At 33.5% G+C, this 15,735-nt stretch overlaps 2 pseudogenes; both read left to right on the forward strand.

The window, feature by feature from the left end:
- Positions 1-2,622: 2,622 nt before the first annotated feature.
- Positions 2,623-4,323, forward strand: LOC143584344 (leucine-rich repeat receptor-like serine/threonine/tyrosine-protein kinase SOBIR1 pseudogene; annotated as a pseudogene).
- Positions 3,927-4,349, forward strand: LOC143584340 (leucine-rich repeat receptor-like serine/threonine/tyrosine-protein kinase SOBIR1 pseudogene; annotated as a pseudogene).
- The last annotated feature ends 11,386 nt before the right edge of the window (positions 4,350-15,735 follow it).

Consider the following 15,735-nt stretch of genomic DNA (forward strand, 5'->3'; position numbering starts at 1 on the left):
AGATATTAATCAACATTAATATGTATATATAAACGAACTATAAAACGCAGCGGAATATAAACGATTAACACGAACCAAAAACCGAAACCCAAAACCCGGATCCGATTACAACTAAGTACGAGCACGAATAATAAATAATAAACAACCATAGATCTAGTTTGTCGATATACCTCGGTTATCGAAACGGGAAGACACCGAGGGCTTAACGAAAGTGCTAGACTTGACACAATCAAACGACCCGCGAAAGATCCGGCGGCGGCGGCTGAAGGCGGCGGCGGCGGAAGTTCCGGCAGGTGGTGTGGCAGCGGCTAACGGCGTTGGACAGCAGTGGAAGACAGCGGAAAGCAGCTCCACTCAGTGCACAGCAGCAGCAGCGAATAACGTTGCTGGAAAAGGGGCTCGCCGGAAAATCGGGCTCACCAGAAAATAACCAGGTCGCCGAAAACTTGTTGCAACTTGGCATAAACTATTGGTTTTAAATTTGGATTAATTTTAAAATTACCAAATAGAGTAAAAGTCAAATTTTACTGTATTTATTATCGGGACGAATAGATAAACCCTTTCATCTCTCATGACACTTAGTTTTAGATAACCTATTAAAAACTAAGTTTGTCGCGATATGACTAACCAATTTTAAGTTAATAGAAATCTATTATGTTATTTGTTTTGGAAATCAAAACGCTTTTAATTTGCAAAACAAAATCGGTTAATAAAATGTTTATTTTCAAATTTATTTGGTATTAGGCCGGTGATATTATAATCCTATTATAAACAATCCAAGCAACCACAATAGCAAATAATATGTAAATCCATATGGCCAAAAGGTGATCGGTCTCGCTAGAGCCAATTAGGGAGACCGATCGGGTCAAGGGGTTCACAACACAAAACAACCACAAGGATGGACTTCTTCGTGCATCTCGTCATCTTGCTCGAACTCCCACTAACTCCAAGAAATCCTTGAGCTCGTCCTCGGTTATCCTCGCGTCTTCTTAATTACAAATTTATAAACTAACAATAATTTGTCCTATTACAAATTTGAACCATCTTTATGGCTAAAAGAAAACCGAAAAATAAATAATAACCTTTTACAACTTTTGAACCAACCATATGGCCAAAACAAGCTCAAACAACAAACACAACCAAAGAACCACATAGGTCGGGGCGGATTTACATATTCAAAATAAACGAATTTCGGGTCGTTTTGACTTGGTCAAATAAAATAAACAAAACTTTGACCAACTCAAAATCACCCGAAAATAAATCTAGATCAAAACTTTAAACGATTTAAAGTTTAAGATATAGATCCGGTTTTAAACAAACCGGGATCGACTCGTACGTTGTAACCGCGTATCTGATACCACTGTTGGGATTTCAACGGTGGTTCGGAACGAAAACGGTCAAGTATTTTAAACCCGTTTTAGTTAACTATTTCGTTTAAGTAATTATTAATCAATATTAATAATTTATATATAAACGAACTATAAAACGCAGCGGACGATTAAACGATTTAAACGAACCAAAAAAACCGAAATCCGAACCCGGATCCGATTACAACAATACGAGCACGATAAACATAAATAAAACAACCATAGATAAGGTAGTCGATATACCTCGGTTATCGAAACCGGGAAGACACCCAGGGTTTAACGAATGAACTAGATGTGGCCACAAAAGAATCTGACAGCAGACGGCGGCGGCTCAGCGGCTAGTGGTGTTGAACAGCAACTAGTCGTCGGACGGCGGTGGACAGCAGTGGACGGCAACAGATGGCAGCAAACAGCAGCAACAAGTCACCGGAATAACCCTCGCCGGAAAAACGACTTTGCCGGAAAAGAACCAGCTCACCGGAAAAGAGCGGCTCGAAGTTGCAACAACGCCGGGGCTTTAAGGAGGTGCGGTGGTGATTGCAGTGACCGAAGAATAGCTTGAGGTGGCTGTGTTTGGTGTAAGTTGGCCGGAAAACACCCGCCGGAAAACACCCGCCGGAAAACGGCGCCGGAGTTGCGGCTGGGTTATATGAGATGGATTAGGGTTTATGTTTTGTAAGGATAATCATAATAATATTTACATATACTATATATAGTAATATTATTAGGGTTTAATCATATTAAACCAATTGGGCTTGAGCCCAATTAACCAAACAAAGCATTTAACCATCAACCGGTCTATCTAATCTTTTGTGTCGAGCCCAATTAACGTTTAAGTGGGTTTATATTTCGTTAACCCCCGGTGTAACTCATACCGGGTCACATTCGGGTCGGTCGCGTTGACTTGACCCGAACCGACCATTAAATCCAACAGGGTGCTATCGTGTTAGCACATTCACCATATATATCGTATGTAGTTTTCTTTTTTGGTGTATAAAAATCAAATCCCTCACTTGTAGTGTATTTGAAACATCACATTGTATTATTCTTAAGTGTATATTCTAAACAGCTTTAAAGATTTTAATATGCTATTAAAAGACTTATTTTTTATTTAAAACTTATATTATTATTCTCTCTTCTTAATATTAAACATTTTAATATGCAATATTTCTTATTTTATTCTGAAAAAAAAAATCTTTTTCCAGGGTAGACTTGAAAGTTGACTTGCTATTTTCCACAACTTAATTAGAAACAAACAATCTTCAAAATCCCATGCATAAACAAAACAATAATCCACTTTAAACTTCCATACTCCGGCCATCGTCAATGACCACCGTAACCCGCCTCCCACTCCTCCTCTTCTTTACACTAACACTCTCCGTCCAATCCACCCTAAACCTCAACTCCGGCGACCACCACGCTCTCAAAACAATCCTCAACAATTTATCCATCTCCGGCAACCACCACAACCTCTGCCACACCACCGGAATATCATGCCAACCCGGGCCCCACACCCTTACAGTCACTGCAATCGTCTTCAAAAGTCAACGGCTACGTGGGTTTATCTCGCCGGAGATTGGTCAGTTATCGGAGCTCAAAGAACTATCTTTATCCAATAATAATATAAATAATATTATCCCGCATCAGATTTCCACTTGCCGGAAACTTGAAGTTAATAATTTTAGTAATAATAACTTTTCCGGCGAAGTTCCGGCTGAAATATCTAACCTCCTAAGTCTCCGGATACCCGATCTTTCGTCCAATCAATTCTCCGGTGACTTGGGTTTCTTGAAGTATTTCCCGAACCTTGAAATACTCTCACTTGATAATAATATGTTCACCGGAAAAATTCCGGTTTCGTTACGTTCTTTTCGAAACCTGCGGTTGTTCAACGTCTCCGGCAATAGTTTATTCGAAGACGACCGGTTGGGATATAATAATATTCCAAAACGTTATGTTTTCGCCGAATTAACAAATATTCAAGCTCCGGCACCGGCGCCTGCCGAAGCTGATCCAAGACATAATAATAATAATAATAATAATAATAATAATAATAATAATAATAATAATAATAATAATAATAATAATAGAAAGAAAATAATGGGTTGGGTTTTAGGGTTTTTTGCCGGTTCATTTGTTGGGATTCTTTCTATAATAATATTTACCGTGGTAATTAAGTTGGTGTTAGTTATGGTTAACTATAAAGGGGACCAATCGGGTCCTTCGATTTTTAGCCAATCGATTAAGGCGGAGGAGCTCGCGTTTCTAGACGATGACGAGGCGGTTGCCGCGCTTCAAGTTATCGGGAGAGGTGGGTGTGGACAAGTGTACAAAACTGACATCCCGAACGAGAAGATTAAAACGATCGCGATCAAAAAGGTTATACAACCTTCGAAAGAAGCGGGAGAGCTCACTAATGAAGACACGAAAATGCTTAACAAAAAGATGCGTCAGATTCGGTCGGAGATTCAGACTGTCGGTCAAATTCGTCATCGAAACCTCTTAGCCTTGCTCGCCCATGTTTCGAGGCCTACGTGTCATTACCTAGTTTATTAGTTCATGAAAAACGGAAGCTTACAAGACATTTTGCAACAAGTTAAAGCTGGCACACGACAGCTAGAGTGGCTAGCGAGACATAAGATTGCAATTGGGGTTGCGTCTGGGCTCGAGTATCTACACGTGAGCCACACCCCACATATAATCCATCGAGACTTGAAGCCGGCTAACGTACTTCTTGATGATGACATGGAGGCCCGAATTGCGGATTTTGGGCTAGCCAAATCCATCCCTGAAGCCGATACACACATGACAAGTTCCAATGTTGCTGGCACTTTAGGGTACACCGCACCTGAATATCATCAGACGCTGAAATTTACTGATAAATGTGATATTTATAGTTTTGGGGTGTTACTGGGAGTACTGGTCATGGGAAAACTGCCATCATATGAGTTTTTTCAACACATTAATATGTGGGCCTTATAATATAGCTACCCTTTTCTAACGCGTATGTCATGTGTCGATTACCACTACGCATTATCTAAAGAAAATGTTGAGCAACAAAAGCCAACAATTGGTGACTATTACTCTTTTATTCATACTTGTTAGATGAAATTCTCGCGACTGCCCTTTAATCTTATTCATTACTTGTAGTTAAATTATTCTTTTATTAATTCTTATTTACGTGCTGATAACATATATCACATTGTGTTGAAAGCAAAATTTGATTGTTACACTCGGTTTTCAAGAGTTTTATCAGCTCAAGTTGGTTTCATTATGTGTGCTGATAACATATATCACATTTTTTCTATTTGAAAGACTATTAAATTTGTTAAAAGATGATGGTTAAAAAAGATAACCAAACATCAAGAAAACAAAATTACATGAGAAGAAGTAAGTTTTGAATCCACTTGGTCTAGCTGAATTTCAGTTTTTTTGTTTCTAGTAACTATCCAACGAAACGAAAAGTGAGTAATAGAATCATAAAGCTTTGAAGATGGCTTCGTTTCTAGTCTTCCAAATCATCCACCAAATGAAAAGTAGCAAACATGATTCCTTCCACAAGACTTTTCTTATTCTTTGTTAGATGACACTGGTTGAGCCATACATAGAAACGTATTAAAACTCACCGTATTTAACCAATGATAATTTCTTTTCATTTTTGTGTTTTTTGTTATCGTCGTATTATTGTTATAAATAATAATATTATTCTATAATTTATTTCAAAAACACAATGATATTTACGATTTAGTAAATTAAAATTTAGTATGGTTTTACCATTCTATTGTGGCATGCATGCGGTCTCGAGCAAGTCCTCACTTTCGGTATAAAAGTTCACCATTGGGTTTTGATGTACCATAAATTATACATGTTTCCATGCATATTTACTCGCAAATATATATACTTGTATATATACTTTTTAGCACTTTTGTGAGGAAAATACTATATATATCATTCTTATTTGATAAGTGCAAGTTTCAAATCCAAAAATGCGGGAAAAGGTTGAAAATGTGTAAACATGATGAAGACTTTGAGACTTTGAAGAATTGTTGTGATTACAAAGAGCTAGCCCCGTCTAAACAATTACTATTGTATGTTTGGAAAAATTGGGGTGTTACAACTTTTCTTTTGAGGGTGGCCTCCAACAGTCAGGTAATTGAGAGGATCGGGTGGATCATTGGCTCGTCAATGATCCAAATAGCGGTTATAAAACCCGAACAAAAAAAAATATAAATTTTAACAAAGTTACATTAGAATTGCTAAATTTGGTAGATTAGGATTTTACACAGTTTAATATTTTAGTTACTAATTAATATATTTTGATATTTAAAACCTAAACCTTACAACTTCGTATATATGATTCTCTTTACATACTTTACTAGTGCCAAATGATTGGTTATTGTTACTTGTTATATATCTATTTGAATGATTCTCGTATCGGTTTTGTGGAGATATAACATAAAAGCACCAATAATAATTTAAGTATAATTGAGTATTTGATTTTTTTATCGCAACTTTACATATAAAACATAAAAAGAAAACAGTTTCATTTACTTGTGTGCAAACTAAACACATCTTAAACAATAACACCCAGCTTCGTGTTTAGGGTATGAAACATTTTGACAAACCCCGCTATCATATCCACTTATCATGCATGCAGATTCACATTTGCTATCTTGACAAGACCCTGGCCATTTGAGAACTCTGCACATATCAATAGGATTCAAAATAATCTCTTCATCTACAACTACATCAATAAATGTATACATACAAATCAGATTTTATATATATATATATTTGTGTGTGTGAGAGAGAGAGAGAACCAAAAGAAAAGAAGAGTAATGAACTTCAATTGTCAATATAAAGCATCTAAAATTAAAATATTAAAATAAAATGATATACATGATGAGCGAAGCACTGGTACAAAAAATGTTCGGTATGGTACCAGTACTGAAGGCCAAAGTTCGGTAAAATACAAGCACCGTATAGATCCTTAAACTTTAAAATGTTGGTATTGTCGTACTAAATCAAATACTGGTACTTAGTATCATTTGCTCTTCTCTACGTGTAATGAGTGTTGTTTCTTGCATTGAGAGACGGTTACATCACACATGGACTAGCACACGCACACTTAAACACACACATATACACACGTGCGCGCATGCATCAAAAGTTATTTTGATTGTTCGCTTTTATTTGCATATGTAAACATACTATATACAATCAAAACATATATTAACAAATTAGTTTGATATACATGTGAATGTAAGAAACAAAATTTCTTTAAAAGGCTTACAAGTAGTGATGACCATAAGATGGTATAACACAAATACTGTAAGTAAAAGCTTCATTTTTCTTTGCTTTAAATGAGTGGAAGTTTGAAATGATCAGGGTGATAAAGTGTGTTTTCTATGTTGTAAAACAATGGCTCTATTTATATGCTAGTATTAAAGAGCAACTTAAATTATGAACACAATCATTATTTATAGAATTACCAATAATTTGTTGGATGTTCTATAAAAGGATTGATTCACACTTTAAGTTGATATTTAATATACAAACATTAGGAGGAAAAGTGTGGATTTTTTTCCGTAGTTAATATATTGTTAAAAGAAATTAAAACTAAAATCTCAGTTATAGAAATCTTTATATGAAATTCTTGTAATGAATGTGAGAGATGTAAAAGTAATATAAACGAGTGTGTATATAAACCCATTTATTTATTTTCATTCATTTCTTCCTATTTTGTCTCAGGTATATTACCATAATAATAGTTTATTTCCATCATTTAAACTTAAATGATAATAAACTACGAGGTCATTAATTCATTATACCACCATAATACTCCGGTTAATTACTTCCCATCACTTCACACATAAACATAAAGACAATTTCACATTAACAATATCCTATACAAAGATATCATAGTTTGCTTAATTTGCAATATTTTTATGTCTGTTAATCAACTTTATGATCACGTACAAAGTTTAAACGTAAATTCAGGAGGAGAAATCTATTTTTTAAACTAAAAATCCACTAATAATATATTGCTTTTAAGGAAAAACCATTAACAATTATTTGCAGGGATTATGTTTTAACCAGGTTTAAAACAAGTTAACAAGATTGATTAGTTAACTCTAGTATATTGATACACTAACTATGTTAAAAGTTATTTTTAACACATCATTTGAATCACATGTGCACGATTGCTTTTCATAAAAAACCTACAAATACTTTTCATTTGCAATATTCAGCATATGGATTGACAAGAAACGATTAGTGAATTTTGAAGTGTTAATTAAAATGTTTATTATGGTTTATATTCAAAATAATAAACAATAAACATTCGATTTATAATATGTGGAATGAGAACAATCGACTTTGACCAAATCCTGATAACGTCAGCGGCTAAGGCTTAGCCTTTCTTACCTAAAAATACATATGATTATAAAAACAAAAAGTTTTCAGGTTGACCCGAAACCTAGAATTCAGACACAAGAACCAACCCGAATTACTTCGGTTCAGGTTCGGTTCAGTATTTTCTTGGGTCGGGTTAGTTTGGGTTCATGTACGGATTTTTTTGGGTTGAGTTTCATGTTACGAGCAAAAGTGGCAGCCCTACTTTCAACGATTATAAATAAGAATCACTACATTCACTTTATGCAACTTTAAATCTTCTAATATTCTTCTAACTCGAAATAATCACTATTATTTGAACATGGTTTTAATGTTAGTATATATTTTTCATATTCCTGGCAATTACATTCATATGAAATAAACAAATCATTTTGTTATATTTAAATTTTCGGTTTTTATATTGCTTGATTATACAATTTTTAATTGTAAAATATAAAGTCAATTAAAAATTTGTCATACACATAATATTGATGACAACAAATATATCATGATCAATCAATTTTAAGTTGTAAAGATTCAAAGGATGATTGTATCATCAAAGTTCAGGTATATGGTTTTTGTGATAATCATGTTTTTTTTATAAACATGAGCAGATGTTCTCAAATGACATCATATTATCTATGTAGTATAAAAGAGGATTTTGGTGTCGCAGTTCCATTTAGTGGCCCATTTTAGCAACCTCGGTTTAGTTTAGCATGCTAACTTGCTCTGTACACGTGCTCATCTATTGTGTCGCCAACGCAACTAACTCTTTTTTGCTTTATTTCAATTTTTGCTTTACTCGGTTTGAAAGATCACCGATTTTCAGTCCTACATTAATTGATTAAAAGCTATGATATTTTATGTATATTAATATATTTTTTATTAGTATCGTGGATATATATTATTATTTATCTATAATTAGTATGTACTTGGAGAATTCTTTTTGTCACACAGACAACTATATATGTCTATATCAATAGTTATAAGCATGCCAATATGTTACTTTATTAAGAGATACAAACAGACATGAACTAAAGATTTTGATTTTTAATAACCAATGTATATCTGCTAATATAATCACAAGTGTAGTGTAAAAGTAAGTTTTTACCTGTTTGTAACATATTTGTGTAATCTTAGTTATGTAATTTCTGTAATTTTAATTTAATTGTAATTATTTTAACAATATATGATCAATTTGTTGACTGTATTTCACTTAATGGTTAAAGTTTAAATTTTCAATAATTACCCGTGAAATACACGGGCCTCAAACTAGTATACATATAAACTATAAAATTTAGCCCATGTAATATATACGAGACAAGTGCCCGCGCGATGCACCGGGGAACAAAATATATAGTAATCATGTAATAATTTTGGATGTTCAAGGTTCGTTTGAAACCGTTAAAACGTTTGAACCAATCATCACTTTTGGTCAGACGGTTTCTGAATGTTCAAACCATAGCAACCGCCGGTTTGGTTTATGGTTTATACAGAAAATTGACCATATAAAACCGGAGTGGACGGTAAACTTATTATTGAAGCTCAATGCTTGAAACCAAACCATTATTAACGATTAAGTTTAAAGTTTCTACGATTCAATTTCGGTTCTCAATGACAAAAAATCGAACCAACAGTTTGGTTCATGATATAACTTAGAAACCGTTAAAACCGAATTGTAACACCCATATGTAATATGTTAATTTTTTTATTTGAAAAATTATAGCAATACCATACTCAAATTAAAGACAATAAAAATGCTTATTTTTATGGTGCAATTTTTTATAAAAAAATATTAACGTATGCAAAAGTTATGGCCGTTAGAAAATCTTTGGGGGGAAGTTATTTACAATTAAAATTAAAATGAATATATAGGTAAAGATAAAGGTTCAAAGTAGTATTATTTCTTAAATTTACAAAAATTGCTTAAAGTTGAGGGGGCAATGTTGTAACTATTTCAAGACATATTTTTAGTGGACAAGTTTGTCCCTGTCTTACATGCTATATAAGGTGTATATTATGTATTAAAATTTGTAAATCCTTTAAAATTAAGGTGTCTTAATCGTCTTCCTTTTATACATTATATATAGTATAAATAACGGTAAATGAATATTTGATTTGGTAATATCATTATGTTAACGTTTTAAAATTAATAACGGGTTTTAAATATCTATCTATGGCTTTGACTCTTTGAGAGCCAAATAAACATAATGGGTGGTGGCGAAGTTGGCTATCTCACCCCACTTTTTTTTTTTTAGTTTTTATTCAAGTAACTTTATTTTACAATGCATTCTCGGGTTTAAAATACAAGGAAAATAAATGATAAAATTGGATAGAGGAAGAAAGAAAAAGAAATTATATACTTAAAAGACATTATCGAGTTAAAATAAAAGAAAAGAAAAGAAAGTGTTTATTACATTCTTGAGTTAGATTGAAAGGAAAAGATAGGAAAAAAATTTGTAACTTTACAATTATATCCTCATAGCAACATGGAAAAGAGAATTAAGATATGGTAAATTGATAATATGGTAATGGTATATAAACTTTCCTTCACAATCCGGCCATATTTGACAGGAAAGTTTTGAAGGAAAAAAGCTTTAATTTTCCTTCCATTCTCTTTCTTTTCTTTTAATGAAAAAACTCAAGAATGAAAAAAGAATGTTTTTTTCTTAATATTATTTTAGTGGAATTTATTGGAAATAGCATGTAATTAAATGCTTTACATACAGTACTATAATTTACTAATTTTACTCTGATAAAACTTTAAAACCCAATGCATTTTTTTAAAGGCAATTAAATTTATAAAAATATGATGGTTAAAAATGCTAACAAAACATCAAGAAAAAAAAATTACACGAGAAGGAGAAGAAGTGATTTCGAATCTACTTGGTCCAGCTGATTTTCAGTTTTTAGTAACTATCCAACAAACGAAGTACGAGTAACAGAATCATAAAGCTTTGAAGATAGCTTCGTTCCTAATCTTCCAAATCATTCACCAAATAGCAAACATGATTCCTTCCACAAGACTTTTCTTATTCTTTGTTAAATAACATTGATCGAGCCATACATAGAGCATACTAAAACACATCGTATTTAACCAATGATAATTTCTTTTCATTTTTGTTGTTATCATATTATCGCTATATATAATAATATTATCCTATAATTTATTGCCGAAATACGGTGATATTTAACATGTAGTAAATTAAAAATTTAGTATCGTTTTACCATTCTATCATGGTGTGAATTTAGTCTCAAGCCAGTCCTCATGTTCGGTATAAAAGTTCACCATTGTGTTTTAATGTGCCATAAATTATACATGTTTTCCATGAATATTTACCCACAAATTTGTATACTTTTTAGAAATTTTTTGAGGAAAAGACTATATAAATCGTTCTTATTTTATAAGTGCGGGTTTCGATTCCGAAAATGTGGAAAAGGGCGGGAAAACGTGCAAACTTTGAGACTTTGAAGAGTTGTTGTGGTTAACAAAGAGCTAGCCTCGTCTAAATATCGATATTTAATAATCATTGGGGGTGACAAAAGGCTCAAGTCAACAAAAGTCAAAGACAACATCTTACCCAACACTAAGGCACGACCGTGCTTAGGCAAGCAGGGCGTGCCTGGTACAAGACAAATCATAGATAAAGACAAAGCCGATCAGCAATTGTCACCCTAAGGATAGGCAAGGGTGTGCCTAGGGAAGCACAATCGTGCGAATATGACATACAAAACAAAAGGGACGCATGTTGTAGATTGTGGCGGGAAGCGTGCCTGACATAAAGGGCATACACGGTCGTGCCTCACCAAGCATGACCGTGCTCTTCTACTAGCTGAGGCCTATAAATAGAACTCACACTTGGCTTGAAAATGGTTCCATCTAAAGACCATAGTGCTCTTGGGAGTTCCATGGAAGGCCCTCGTGCCGACCGAGCTCTCCAAAAAGGGCGGAACTCCCTGCTTCTACTTCAATAAATGGCACCGTAACCTAGATTGTTTGCGTTTTCATCCATGGAAAGAAGTGGATCATGTTAGAGCCACCGATTCTTGGTTTGATAAACTTAGAGTCGGATGTGGATTATCTTCATATGGTTGTATTCACCTTATATCTCCTTCTACTTAGGATTTGTTGAACTTTGTTTAATAGTAAATATTTTTGTTTTTAGTCTTTGATGTGTTTATTTCTTTACTAATTCATACTTATTTACTCTTTGTGAACATGTATATCTAATCTTAGACAACTTAACAAAAATAATAATATATGTTGGGTAAAAGTGGTGTGAAGCTTATTGGTTTACCTGTGGTGTTTTGAAAAACTCCGCGCACCAACCTAGGGATCCCATCTTACTAAGTAACTACTTCATCGAAATATACCTTAACAGACCTTGACCAAATAAACCAATTATTGAGGGCTTAGCTCAATTTCTGGTTGTTAATCAGATCTTGCAAGAGGTATCTACACTTATGCTATATCCTGCTGCGAGCTTATGAAATGACAAACCAAAATCAACACAAAGTTTCGGCACAAAACCATGTATGAGTGACACATACTTGTTAGTGTGATCGATGGAACCGAAAAAGGTTTATACACTTAGCAAGATCCTTGGAATGGTTTCTCGTTGGCATCTAGATCCAAAATGGGGGTTGAAGAGTTATTTTATTAAGTTAAACAAATTGGAAAAACCAAAAGGCCGGCTAATACTATTTAACTAATCACTAAATAATGTAGACATATTAGATAATATTATTAAGCATCAAGCAATAAGTGGACTCAGGAACTCGAACTCGCCACAACGTGTTGGGAAATTTAGCTTAGAAATTTTATATAAGGATATATATGGAAGATGGACTTAATTAGTTTCACTAAGTAAATAACGTTAACTAGTCATAAGATTAAATACTCCAACTAATCTTCTCCGGAAGTTATAGTGAAATTAAGGGAAGAAATGGTATCTTTAAAAAGAACTCTTTTCCATCTTACTCTAAAGAATAATATAAGAAAACATGAATTTAAACGAGTGATTCTAAGGTGGTATGGGATTTGTCCATCACAATACCCCAAGCTTTAAAAGGAATTGCATAACTTACTGTCTAGGAAGGGGCACTAGGTTAATTAGGAGAATACCAGCTTATGAGCCAGCAACCTGAAGCCAACTAGATGGGGACTCTACCATTTGTGAGAGCCTGCTAGTGACTCGTCTAGCTGCCATAACGTAACCCTTTATAAATTTATTTCTCACCTCCTAGCTCTAAAGAGGTCGTTCACTAGAGTTTTTCACATCAATAGGCTAAAAGATATATTACCTTATTTTTTTTTCTTTTACTTTAATTGATGGTGATTTATATTCATGAACTATTGTAATACTACAAAGCAATTACAATAAAGTGGCAGGCAAACGGGCAACAAGCTGCGCCGCAACCCTCTTTTGAATAGCAATACCAATCCTATTTAAAACATTTAAAGCTTTGGGACCTAGGAGCTGAAGAGGTTTCGTGTACGACACGCTGAACCCTACTCAAAAAATTCACAGCCTCTAGGGCCAGAAAACCAAATGTATCAAAAGCAAATGGAAGAAAAACATGTTGATTCTCTAAACAAACTTTCTCGCAACCCCCGTTTAAAGCTTATTATTTAGATGAACGATTCAGTCTTTAAAACCTTACTTATAAACTTTTTAATCTACTATTATAATAATTATATTAGTCTAAACCAAACCTCTACTTTTATAAATTAAAAATATCTAAAAAACAATATTGGTTGAGTAGAGGAAGCCGTGTCCTTCGACTATACTTGGTTTGAATAAGCTATACTATACGCAATGGGTTCTCTGCCAGATCATGTGTGGTTAGTCCAAGTAATTATCATTTTTATAAATTTAAAAGTTTGCTAAAAACGTGTTAATGTTAAAAATCACCATTAAAAATATATACGAACACGTGTGCATCAGGTCTGAAGTGAACATCCCTCTGTTGTCACATCGAACTCTCTTCATATTCTTGTCAAATTGGGTTTTAATCATTTTGTGAAAACCGGGTTAAAGAATCGTTAGCATCGGACTTGTGTTTCAAAAGGTACACAAAACTAGTCGGCTAAAATCTCAAACTTTGGTCAAATTTAGTTTGCTCGAGTTAAGGAGGCCGGCTATTCGATATCCCCCCCCCCCCATATATCACAATGCAATCGTTCATATCAACCCGTTGATTTAAAAAACTAGTGAGAAACCGTAGTCTAGTATACTTTGCTTTCACACACGAATCACAAATCTCATTATCCATCTTAAAGAAACAAAACCGAAACATGAAAGTCTACTATGTGATGCATGTCCCAAAATGTTTGTGCGACACTTCATTCGAAATAGCCATAGCCACCTTTTTCGAGTTTTCGCTTCCCACTGTCTTTTCGAGTTAATACCTTGCTGGCATTTACCCGCCCCAAACAACTTCCTCAAACTCAAGTCCTCCATAACAAAGAAATCCAGAAAGATTGTTGCAGCACAACAGAGATATTAGATAAGTTGGCAAACTGAAAGAAGGCTACAAATGAAAATAGGTTTTAGCAACCGAAAACCTCTTCAAAAGCCAATTTAGAAACAAGATTCATATTAAGCCATTATATGACTTTTCCAACATATAATCCCGTTAATTAAATGTTCAAAAATTTTAAATTTGAACAAAAAAAATAGAAAATATCATCATTTGTTATAACTTTTCTCTTGAGGGTGACCTCAAATACTTAGGGAATTGAAAGGATATGGTGGATCAGTTGGCCCGTTAATGATCCAAATAGCGGTTAAAAAACCAAGAAAAAAAATATTATGAATTTTAACAAATTAACTATAGAATTGCTAAATTTGATAGGTTAGGAATTTACACAGTTTTATATTTTGGTCATTCAATACGTTTCGATATTTAAAACCTAATCTCTACAACATTGTATGATTCTCTTTACATTCATTACCAATGCCACAACATGTGGTTATTGTTACTTGTTACATAGCTATATTTGAATGATTCTAATGTCAATTTCTTGGAGTTATAACATGAATGTACCAATAATAATTTAAATATAATTAAGTATTTGATTTTTTTATCGCAACGTTACATATAAACCACAGAAAGAAGACATGGGTTTCATTTACTTGTGTGCAAACTAAACACATCTTATACAATAACACCCAGCTTCATGTTTGGGGTATGCATCTTGACAAACCCCACTGTCATATCCGATTGTCTTGCATGCTGATGCGCATTTGCTATCTTGTCAAGACCCTGGCCATACGAGAATTCTGCAATAATCAATAGGACTCCCCAGAATCTCTTCTTCCGCAACTATATCAATACATGTATACATACAAGTCAGATTATATATATATATAAGCAAAATACAAGTTGTATGATAACCGAAAAAAAAGAGAAATGAATCTTCATTTTTCGATATAAAATATCTAAAAATAAAATAAAATGATATACACGATGAACGTGGTACCGGTACCAAAAATGTTTGGTATGTTACTATTTGCTCATCCCTACATGTAATGACTATTGTTTGTTGCATTCTGAGACAGTTACATACATATATAAAGACATAAACACACACACACATATATATATATGCATACATCAAAAATTATTTTGATAGTTCATTTTTATATGTGGATGTAAATATACGATATACAATTAAAATATATATTAACAAATTTGTTTAATATGTGAGTGTAAGAAACAAAATTTCTAAAAATGCTTACAAGTAGTGATGAACATCAAATGGTAAAACACAAAAACTGCAAGTAAAAGCTTTATTTTCTTTGCTTTAAACGAGTAGAAGTTTGAAATCAAGGTGAACATGTGTTTTCTATGTTGAAAAGCAATGGCTCTATTTATATGCTAGTATTAAAGAGCAACTTAAAATATGAACGTAATCTGTCATTTATAGAATTACGGTAATTCTATACCAATAACTTGTCATTTATTGGTA

The sequence above is a fragment of the Bidens hawaiensis genome, unplaced genomic scaffold, assembly GCF_021521415.1.
Source record: "Bidens hawaiensis isolate Kalapana, Puna unplaced genomic scaffold, B.hawaiensis_p1.1 tig00033031_1, whole genome shotgun sequence".
In the NCBI taxonomy this organism is placed as follows: Eukaryota; Viridiplantae; Streptophyta; class Magnoliopsida; order Asterales; family Asteraceae; genus Bidens; species Bidens hawaiensis.